We start from the raw sequence: 9,683 nt of genomic DNA on the forward strand, positions 1-9,683 counted from the left end.
AATGCCTGAACTGCGAGCCTCACCTTCATTTCCTGCTATTCCCATTTCACATGGGCATACGTCAGTTTTTTGCCTCGCCTCAGTCCTTCTTTTCGTTGCAGTGCTTCAAGTGCTTTTGTGTATGCATACCCACTTCACATAGCTGTCGTCACCGCCAAACAAGTGACTGACGGTTGCCAAGGAATTACGGATGAGCTTGACCATGTGACACGTATCCAAGATTGTGTTTCACTTATCTTTTTTTTTTTGTTAGCGCCGCACGGGTTCTGAAAGCATGTTGAAAAGTGCTCAGTGTTAGGTCGTAGGTCTGCACTGAACAACTTCGCCATGGTGATGTCTGATGCAGTACCATAAGATGTCAGTGAAAGAACCTCAACACTTATCGACGCTAGATTTTCAAGACACTGTTTTCTTAGCTCGGCTCTCTCTACTCCAATCAATGAATCAATTAAAGAATACTCAACTGGCAACTTAAGTCGCAAGTTCAAGCCAATGAGCGTATACACACATGTATTCTTGGCTACAGGCAGACTGTTACCATGCATTCCAGTAACAAAGTCCGTATATCGAACCACTTTGTCGCCCACACGCTCAACCTGTTTCCTGAGTTACATGTCATCCATAATCAAAGCACAGTACAGAGTCTCCATGCCGCACTGGGCAAGCTTTTTCAATAAAGACAGTGACTCCGCTGTGAAGTCAGGACCCCCATGATGGAACTGTACGATTCTCGTATAGTATGCTCTGCTGGCAGTGCTCCACTAAACTTCGTGCGTACATACTCATAAGCTGACGGAGAATAGAAGTGCAGCGTTAGCGCAAATCCAAGCGGCTCGGATGGGTGCGTGCCTTTCCGGTCTTGTCCTGCCCTGTTGAGGAGTGGCTGTATGTAGGAGGAAAAGGCTGCAGTGAACACCTCCATGCCCTCCTCAGACATGAGCTTTTGATCCTTGGTCATCATAGTCATCATCATCATCATCAGCCTCGTTACGCCCACTGCAGGGCAAAGGCCTCTCCCATACTTCTCCGACTACCCGGTCATGTACTAATTGTGGCCTTGTCGTACCTGCCAACTTCTTAATTTCAGCCACCCACCTAACTTTCTGCCATCCCTGCTACGCTTCCCTTCCCTTGGAATCCAGTCCGTAACCCTTAATGACCATCGGTTATCTTCCCTCCTCATTAAATGTCCGGCCCATGCCCATTTCTTTTTCTTGATTTCAACTAAGATGTCATTAACTCCCGTTTGTTCCCTCACCCAATCTGCTCTTTTCTTATCCCTTAACGTTACGCCCATCATTCTTCTTTCCATAGCTCGTTGCGTCGTCCTCAATTTAAGTAGACCCCTTTTCGTAAGCCTCCAGCTTTCTGCCCCGTACGTGAGTACTGGTAAGACGCAGCTGTTATACGCTTTTCTCTTGAGGGATAATGGTAACCTGCTGTTCTTGAACTGGGAATGCCTGCCAAACGCACCCCAGCCCATTCCTATTCTTCTGATTATTTCAGTCTCGTGATCCGGGTCGGCGGTCACTACCTGCCCTAAGCAGATGTATTCCCTTACCACTCCCAGTGCCTGGCTACCTGTTGTAAACTGCTGTTCTCTTCCGAGACTGTTAAACAGTACTTTAGTTTTCTGCAGATTAATTTTTAGACCCACCTTTCTGCTTTGCCTCTCCAGATCAGTGAGGATGCATTGCAATTGTTCCCCCGAGTTACTAAGCAAGGCAATATCATCAGCGAATCGCAAGTTACTAAGTTAACTCTTATCCCCAATTCTTCCCAATCCAAGTATCTGAATCCCTCCTGTAAACACGCTGTGAATAGCATTGGAAAGATCGTATCTACCTGCCGGACTCCTTTATTGGTATTTTGTTGCTTTCTTTATGGGGGACTACGGTGGCTGTGGAGCCGCTAGATATCTTTCAGTATATTTACATACGGCTCGTCTACACCCTGATTCCGTAATGCCTCCATGACTGCTGAGGTTTCGACTGAATCAAATCCTTTCTTGTAATCAATTAAAGCTATATATAAGGGTTGGTCATATTCCGCACATTTCTCTATCACCTGTTTTATATTGTGAATATGGTCTATTGTTGAGTAGCCTTTACGGAAACCTGCCTGGTCCTTTGGTTGACAGAAGTCTAAGGTATTCCTGATTCTATTTGCGATTACCTTAGTAAATATTTTGTAGGCAACGGACAGTAAGTTGATCGGTCTATAATTTTTCAAGTCTTTGGCGTCCCTTTTCTTATGGATTAGGATTATGTTAGCGTTCTTCCAAGATTCCGGTACACTCGAGGTCATGAGGCATTGCGTATACAGGGTGGCCAGTTTTTCTAGAACAATCTGCCCACCATCCTTCAACAAATCTGCTGTTACCTGATCCTCCCCAGCTGCCTTCCCTCTCTGCATAGCTCCCAAGGCTTTCTTTACTTCTTCCGGTGTTACCTGTGGGATTTCGAATTCCTCTAGACTATTCTCTCTTCCATTATCGTCGTGGGTGCCACTGGTACTGTATAAATCTCTATAGAACTCGATCCTCAGCCACTTGAACTATCTCATCCATATTAGTAATGATATTGCCGGCTTTGTCTCTTAACGCATACATGTGATTCTTGCCAATTCCTAGTTTCTTCTTCACTGCTTTCTTCTTCACTGCTCGTCATGTTTGTGCCTAGCTGATTGTGCGTTACAGTGCAGGAACGAAAGGTAATCGCGCGAATTCGGCTGTATAACGTCTCTTGGTGAAACCATTCCCATGGCGCAAATAAGATAAAAAATAGATCAAGGAAATATTTACGCACACGTGGCTACTGGCACATCTTTCCCACACCTGTCTCGCAACCAATTGCCTAACCAAACGTAAACATTGGATGTTTCCGTTTTCCTTGCAAAGATTTTACCGCTCTTCATCCAAAGAAAACTCCAATCCAGTTCCCGTTTCTGAACAATGGCCATGCCAAGAAGCTTCTTTAATTGCGGACAAAGATGCTCATTTACAAATTTTGCTTGCCGCTTGTCAAATGCTATGGGTCACTGGAATTAATTCTAGCCTTCCGCGCTTTCTCGAGCACGGTGGTTGAAAACAACCGCAATGCTCTGTTCCGTGTGCGCCCTACGTGGAGCGACTCGATGGCTGCGCACTCACTACTAAGGCGCGCTTTCTGCCTGTGCCAAGATGACACCGCGCGGCCCCCTCCGCTGAGGCGAGTTTAATTGAAGCCTCCTTGTGGAGAACTTCCTTTCTGTAGCGTCACGTGGAACGCGAAGTGGCTGCGGTAAACCCTCGTAAGCTCAATTGGTGAGAGCGACCCACCACGCATAATGCCGAGACAAGGGTGCGTGTCGCACCTGCGGGCAGTTGTTTTGTCATCCGCTTATATATATATATATATATATATATATATGTTTTCTTCAATGTTCAGCACTCAGGACCCGACGCAACATACGCAGGAAAGAGACGACGAACTTTTGGGAAGACTTCCTTACTTAACGTTTTCGGCTGGTCCACCAGCCGAAAACGTTAAGTAAGGAAGTCTTCCGAAAAGTTCGTCGTCTCTTTGCTGCGTATATATATATATATATTGCTAACAGACAAGTCATTCCCCCCGTGCTTTCGTTTATATCATTGTCTATGGCTTTACTTTTTATTTTATTTTAATTAGAACATACTGCAGTCCGTAGACCACGCCACGGTGGCATAATAACGAAGAAAACAAACCAACAAATTCAAACAATACACAAAAATAGAAGCAGCGAAAGCACGGTTCAGTAGTATATCGCACTGTAGTAACTATATACAGGCAGAGAAATCATGCGACACAGCAAAGCACTAGTCACATACATTCATTCGACAGCCATCATAGTTTGAATCCTGTGGTCATGAAGAGAAAAGATACATAACGTTCAAATTCACTGCTATCCATTTGCAAAAAGGCCTCAGATGGCAAATAGTTCCATTCACTGACAGCCCGAGGAAAAAAGGAATACACGAAAAGATTAATGCGCGCAAACTACGGTTCAAGGATGAGAGCATGCGTATGTCTAGTCTTTCTATGAGGTCGGCGCATTAAGCAGGTTCCAGGGCTAATAATAAATTTAGGTAAGTGAAGCGAGTGGAGCAACTTTCATATAGTAATCACTCTTCGGTACCGCAAGACAGGAATGCTGTTAGTGGTCATGAGCGTTGTTGGTGAATCATTCCTCTGATAGAAAGAGAACAATGGGGGTTAACCGGAGGGCCCGATTTTTATTATCATATCATGAGAAGACAACTAACAAAGAAACAAAGGAAAACATAAGGGAAATTACTTGAACTTACTAAGTCAGTTTAAAAAATGATAATGACAGTGGATCAACAAACAATTTCCCGCAGGTGCGAGACGATCCCACGTCTTTGCATTACGCGTGCGATGCTCTAACCAATTGAGCTACCGCGGCGTGGTTCCCCCATCCACTTTCTTGGGTATTTATGTGTTCTACAAGAACTAATCTTGCGAGTGTTGGCCAGCGCCACCACTCACAAACCTTGGCGGCGGATGTGGAACATCCTTTCTGCCGCAGCCGTCACGAGTACGTGAACTTTCTGGGTGAAGGCAACTGGCCAATACAATGACACCTGAAGGCATCAATGCTGCCGGATTCGAGACCCTCGTTATCTAAGAACGAGAAGAACCAATTAAACCGATGCTCTAAACAATTCAGCTGCTGAACCGCGGTAGCTCAATTGGTATGTTATTATTAATTTATTGCTCAATCAATAATGCTACGATTGTGCATAAAAATAATCGTACCGCAGGCTTCAAATACATTCAAAATCTATTTACTGGTTGCATGCATTAAGACAGAAGAAACAAATTTTTTTTTACATTGCTGCAGGATTGTGGCCCGCCGAGCGTCCCGTCAAGCATAGTGGTGACTGCAGCGAAGTGGTCGTCTGTAGCAGAAGGCAGCACATTGAAATAAAATGAAGTCACATGTACTGTTTAAGGGGTTCAAATCACCTGAAGCTCAATGCCTGTTGCTTTTTCTTGGCCACTACATGACAAAACTAGCAAAAACATGTTGCGTCCATAAATGAGAACACTCTGCCTCAGTAATGTGGAAAGCTGGGCTAATTGGTGATTAATGATCATACCTTGCTGGAGAAGCAGCGCACTGACACTTACACGGCATTGCGGCGAGTGTCGTGTATTCTTATGTGTATTCAGTGCACTGCTTTACCAGCAAGGTATGATGACTGTGCCTCAATTGTAACTATTAACTATAAAATACGAGAATTTTGGCCGCAGATACGGCCGGTTATCCCAAAATCATAGGTAGCAAAAACAACCGACACACAAAGATAAGAAAGCTACGAAACGCAGCAAATGTCTATGACATAATGACAAAACACCGACAGAGCAAGTCCGTGGATCGCGGAGGAAATGAAGGGGTTATAAGACTATAAGAACAACGCAAAGCACGGATAGCCTAAGTAAACATGGAGGAAATCAAAAATGCACATTAAATAATGCTCGCAGCGAATTTATCAATTCACTGTCTACAAGAAAAACTCGTAAACTGTTCAAAGCTAGTCTCCATTTACTAAGGCATGATTGGAGTTGATGTGCTTTTTACACTGGACGAGCGCGCCTATAAAGAGTGTTGAAAGATCGCACGCGGCTGGTCTTGCTGTGGTCACTCAACGAGACTGCACTAAATAGTTTGATTTCACTGTGCCGCTATGCGGCCACTCAGATAATGTCGTTGTTATCTATATATATATATATATATATATATATGCAAGAAGACCGCGGTTCGAATTCCGGTGCCGCGCAATTTTGCACTAGGCTGAAAAAAAATGGCTGTGGCTTAGCTAAGGTTAAGCCCAGGATGCGAAGCATACTAGCCTTTATTTTAGTTGTTGAACCACTGTTTAGCCTGGTGAACTGCTCTTGCTTGGCTATATTTGGTTCGGCTAGACGAAGAAACAACTCATGCGTTACTCTGCTTCGCCTTCAAGAGTGGAACGCGAAAGCGTTCCCGTCGACCCGCCAAGGGGTGTAAGACAATGGGCTACGGCGCAGCGACTACGCGCCCCGCATTGGACGCGGTGAGCGTCGAGCAACGCTGCGTTCGGCGCGGCAACGAAATGTGCGCCTGAGCAAGCGACGCACGCCTGAGCCTTAGAAACAGCTCGTTTCTAAGGCAACACCGCATTCACTAGAGGCGCTTTTGTACCGCTTTGAAGAATCGTACTCGTGGCTCAGTGGTGGCGTCTCCGTCTCACACTCCGGAGACCCTGGTTCGATTCCCACCCAGCCCATCTTGCAAGAGTTGAGCCAAAGCCACCTAGAAAATCAGTCACTGTAGCACGCCGCAACCTTCGCTTCTCATTCCAACGAGTAGCTTTGTCTCCAGGAGGCATCTCACCTCGTGAGTGTCTAGCAGAGGCAAGCGCAGCTGCTTATATACCGCCGCGACGCCGCGAGCGACGGCGCGAGTTGGAGCCCCGTTTCTCCTCTGTCGTGACGTCACGGTGTCACGTGGTATTGAAGGCGACACCGCCGCGCCTGAGGAGCTGGGTTGAGCTCTCGTAATATGCTTCGCATAAAAATCCGTGTGTTGATAAAATTGCATAAACAGGCCTCGCGTGCGGCCTGATTCCGGGGACCAGAACCGGTAATGCACTCCCTCACCAGAGCAGGATTGGCCACCCTGGTGCAGTACTTGGCCACATATATGAATACAACAATCAAACCCCGGCCCTCAGTGCCCAGCAGCTGCGAAGCAACTGACCACGGCGGCGGTCAGACCTGTGACGCAGCAGAGGGCGCTAAGAATCTCTGGGTTCGGACGGGCGGCCATTGGAATCTGAACCTCGCAACGTTTAACGCTAGAACATTATCTAGTGAGGCGAGTCTAGCAGTGCTATTGGGGGAACTAGCAGGCAGTAAATGGGATATAATAGGGCTAGTGAGGTTATAGGAGGACAAAAGAAGCATATACAGTGCTAAAAAGTGGGCACGTCCTGTGTTACCGGGGCTTAGCGAAGGACGAGAACTAGTAGTCGGATTCCTGATTAATAAGGATATACCTGGTAACATACAGGAACTCTGTAGCATTAACGAGAGGGTGGCAGGTCTTGTTGTGAAACCTAATAAGAGGTACAAATTGAAGGTCGTACAGGTCTACGCCCTTACATCCAGTCATGATGACCAGGAAGTCGAAAGCTTCTATGAAGACGTGCAATCGGCGATGGGTAAAGTCAAAACAAAATACAGTATAATTATGGGCGACTTCAATGCCAGGGTAGGCAAGAAGCAAGCTGGAGACAAGTCAGTGGGGGAATATGGCATAGGTTCTAGGAATAGCAGGGGAGAGTTATTAGTACAGCTTGAAGAACAGAATAATATGCGGATAATGAATACCTTCTTCCGCAAGCGGGAAGCGAAAGTGGACGTGGAGGAGCCCGAATGGTGAGACTAGAAATAAAATAGACTTTATACTCTGCGCTAACCCTGGCATCATACAAGATGTGGACGTGCTCGGCAAGGGGCGCTGCAGTGACCATAAGATGGTAAGAACTCAAATAAGCCTAGACTTGAGGAGGGAACGGAAGAAACTGGCACATAAGAAGCCGATCAATGAGTTAGCGGTAAGAGGGAGAATAGAGGAATTCCTAATCCAGCTACAGAACAGATATACGACTTTAACTCAAGAAGAAGACCTTAGTGTTGAAGCAATGAATGACAGTCTTATGTGCATCATTAAGGAGTGTACAATAGAAGTCGGTGGTAACTTCGTTAGACAGGATAACAGTAAGCTATCGCAGGAGACAAAAGCTCTGATTAAGAAACGCCAATGTATGAAAGCCTTTAACCCTACAGCTAGAATAGAACCGGCAGAGCTTTCCAAGTTAATCAACAAGCGTAAGACAGCTGACATAAGGAAGTATAATATGGATAGAATTGAACATGCTCTCAGGAACGGAGGAAGCCTAAAAACAGAGAAGAAACTAGGAATAGGCAAGAATCAGATGTATGCGTTAAGGTGGGTGGTGGAAATAAAGCTGTCCATTGGACAGATTGACAAGTCCACCATCCCTCATTTGGGCAGAGACAGCATCACATTCTTTCATTCATTCAAAATGTACACATGTATACCGTACATATATAATATTGCACATCATATACATTACTCAAAATGTCACGAACAGCATCAATGGAAAAATACACGTAGAATGGTCATACAAGTATTACAAGGCAATCACATACATCAGCACATCAGCCGGAGCTCATTGAGAGACGAGGAGAGAAGGTTGAAACTAACCGAATTGTAATAATTTAGGAGTGTGGGTATTTCCCATAGTTTCCCATAGTTTGACCGTGGTGTCGGTACTGCCCAGTCTTCGAAGTGTGTTGTGATACAAAGCCGGCAATATCATTACTAATATGAATGAGATAGTTCAAGTGGCTGAGGTGTTCTATAGAGATTTATACAGCACTAGTGGCACCCACGGCGATAATGGAAGAGAGAATAGTCTAGAGGAATTTGACATCCCACAAGTAACGCCGGAAGAAGTAAAGAAAGCCTTGGGAGCGGTGCAAATGGGGAAGACAGCTGGGCAGGATCAGGTAACAGCAGATTTGCTGAAGCATGGTGGGCAGATTGTTCTAGAAAAACTGGCCACCCTGTATACGCAATGCCTCATGACCTCGAGTGTACCGGAATCTTGGAAGAACGCTAACATAATCCTAATCCATAAGAAAAGGGACGCCAAAGACTTGAAAAATTATAAACCGATAAACTTACTGTCCGTTGCCTACAAAATATTTACTAAGGTAATCGCAAATAGAATCAGGACCACCTTACACTTATGTCAACCATAGGACCAGGCAGGATTCCGTAAAGGCTACTCAACAATAGACCATATTCACACTATCAATCGGGTGATAGAGAAATGTGCGGAGTATAACCAACCCTTATATATAGCTTTCATTCATTAAGAGAAAGCGTTTGATTCAGTTGAAACCTCAGCAGTCATGGAGGCATTACGGAATCAGGGTGTAGACGAGCCGTATGTAAATATACTGAATGATATTATTACGATATCATCGAACGATGCTCAAGAAGCGAGCCGCCGCAAGAACGACGATGAAGTTGGTCGGTGCGCTTGGCGCGAGCGAGTGTCGGCCTGGCTGCCTGGCTCCAGTGTAAATAGCCTGTAAATAGCCTCTTCTGTCTATGTCTTTCCACACGCAACAATATCTATACGGCTCCCCGGCCACCGTAGTCCTCCATAAAGAAAGCAACAAAATTCCATTAATGAAAGGCGTCAGGCAGGGAGATACAATCTCTCAAATGCTATTCACAGCGTCTTTACAAGAGGTATTCAGAGGTCTGGATTGGGAAAGGCAAAGAGAGAGAGGAACAACTTTATTTGGTCGCCTGCAGAACGACACCATGACTAAATGGCGCCGCGACACGGGCCCTGACGTCTTCTCAGCGGATGGTCTCTACTCAACTCCATCGCGTGTTATTCCGCGGTCGGTCGCCCTGAGGGGCAACATTCCGTCGATTTCGCTCGGCTTTTGTCTTTCAAGAGCCGCCGAGACCTGCTGGACGGCCCAGGTTTGGCTTTCGTGGCCGTAGCATTCCGGCGCTGCCGCGAGTCATGGCAGAATCGTTGTGCTTGT

Source organism: Dermacentor andersoni, chromosome 3 (genome assembly GCF_023375885.2).
Source record: "Dermacentor andersoni chromosome 3, qqDerAnde1_hic_scaffold, whole genome shotgun sequence".
NCBI classification, from domain to species: Eukaryota; Metazoa; Arthropoda; class Arachnida; order Ixodida; family Ixodidae; genus Dermacentor; species Dermacentor andersoni.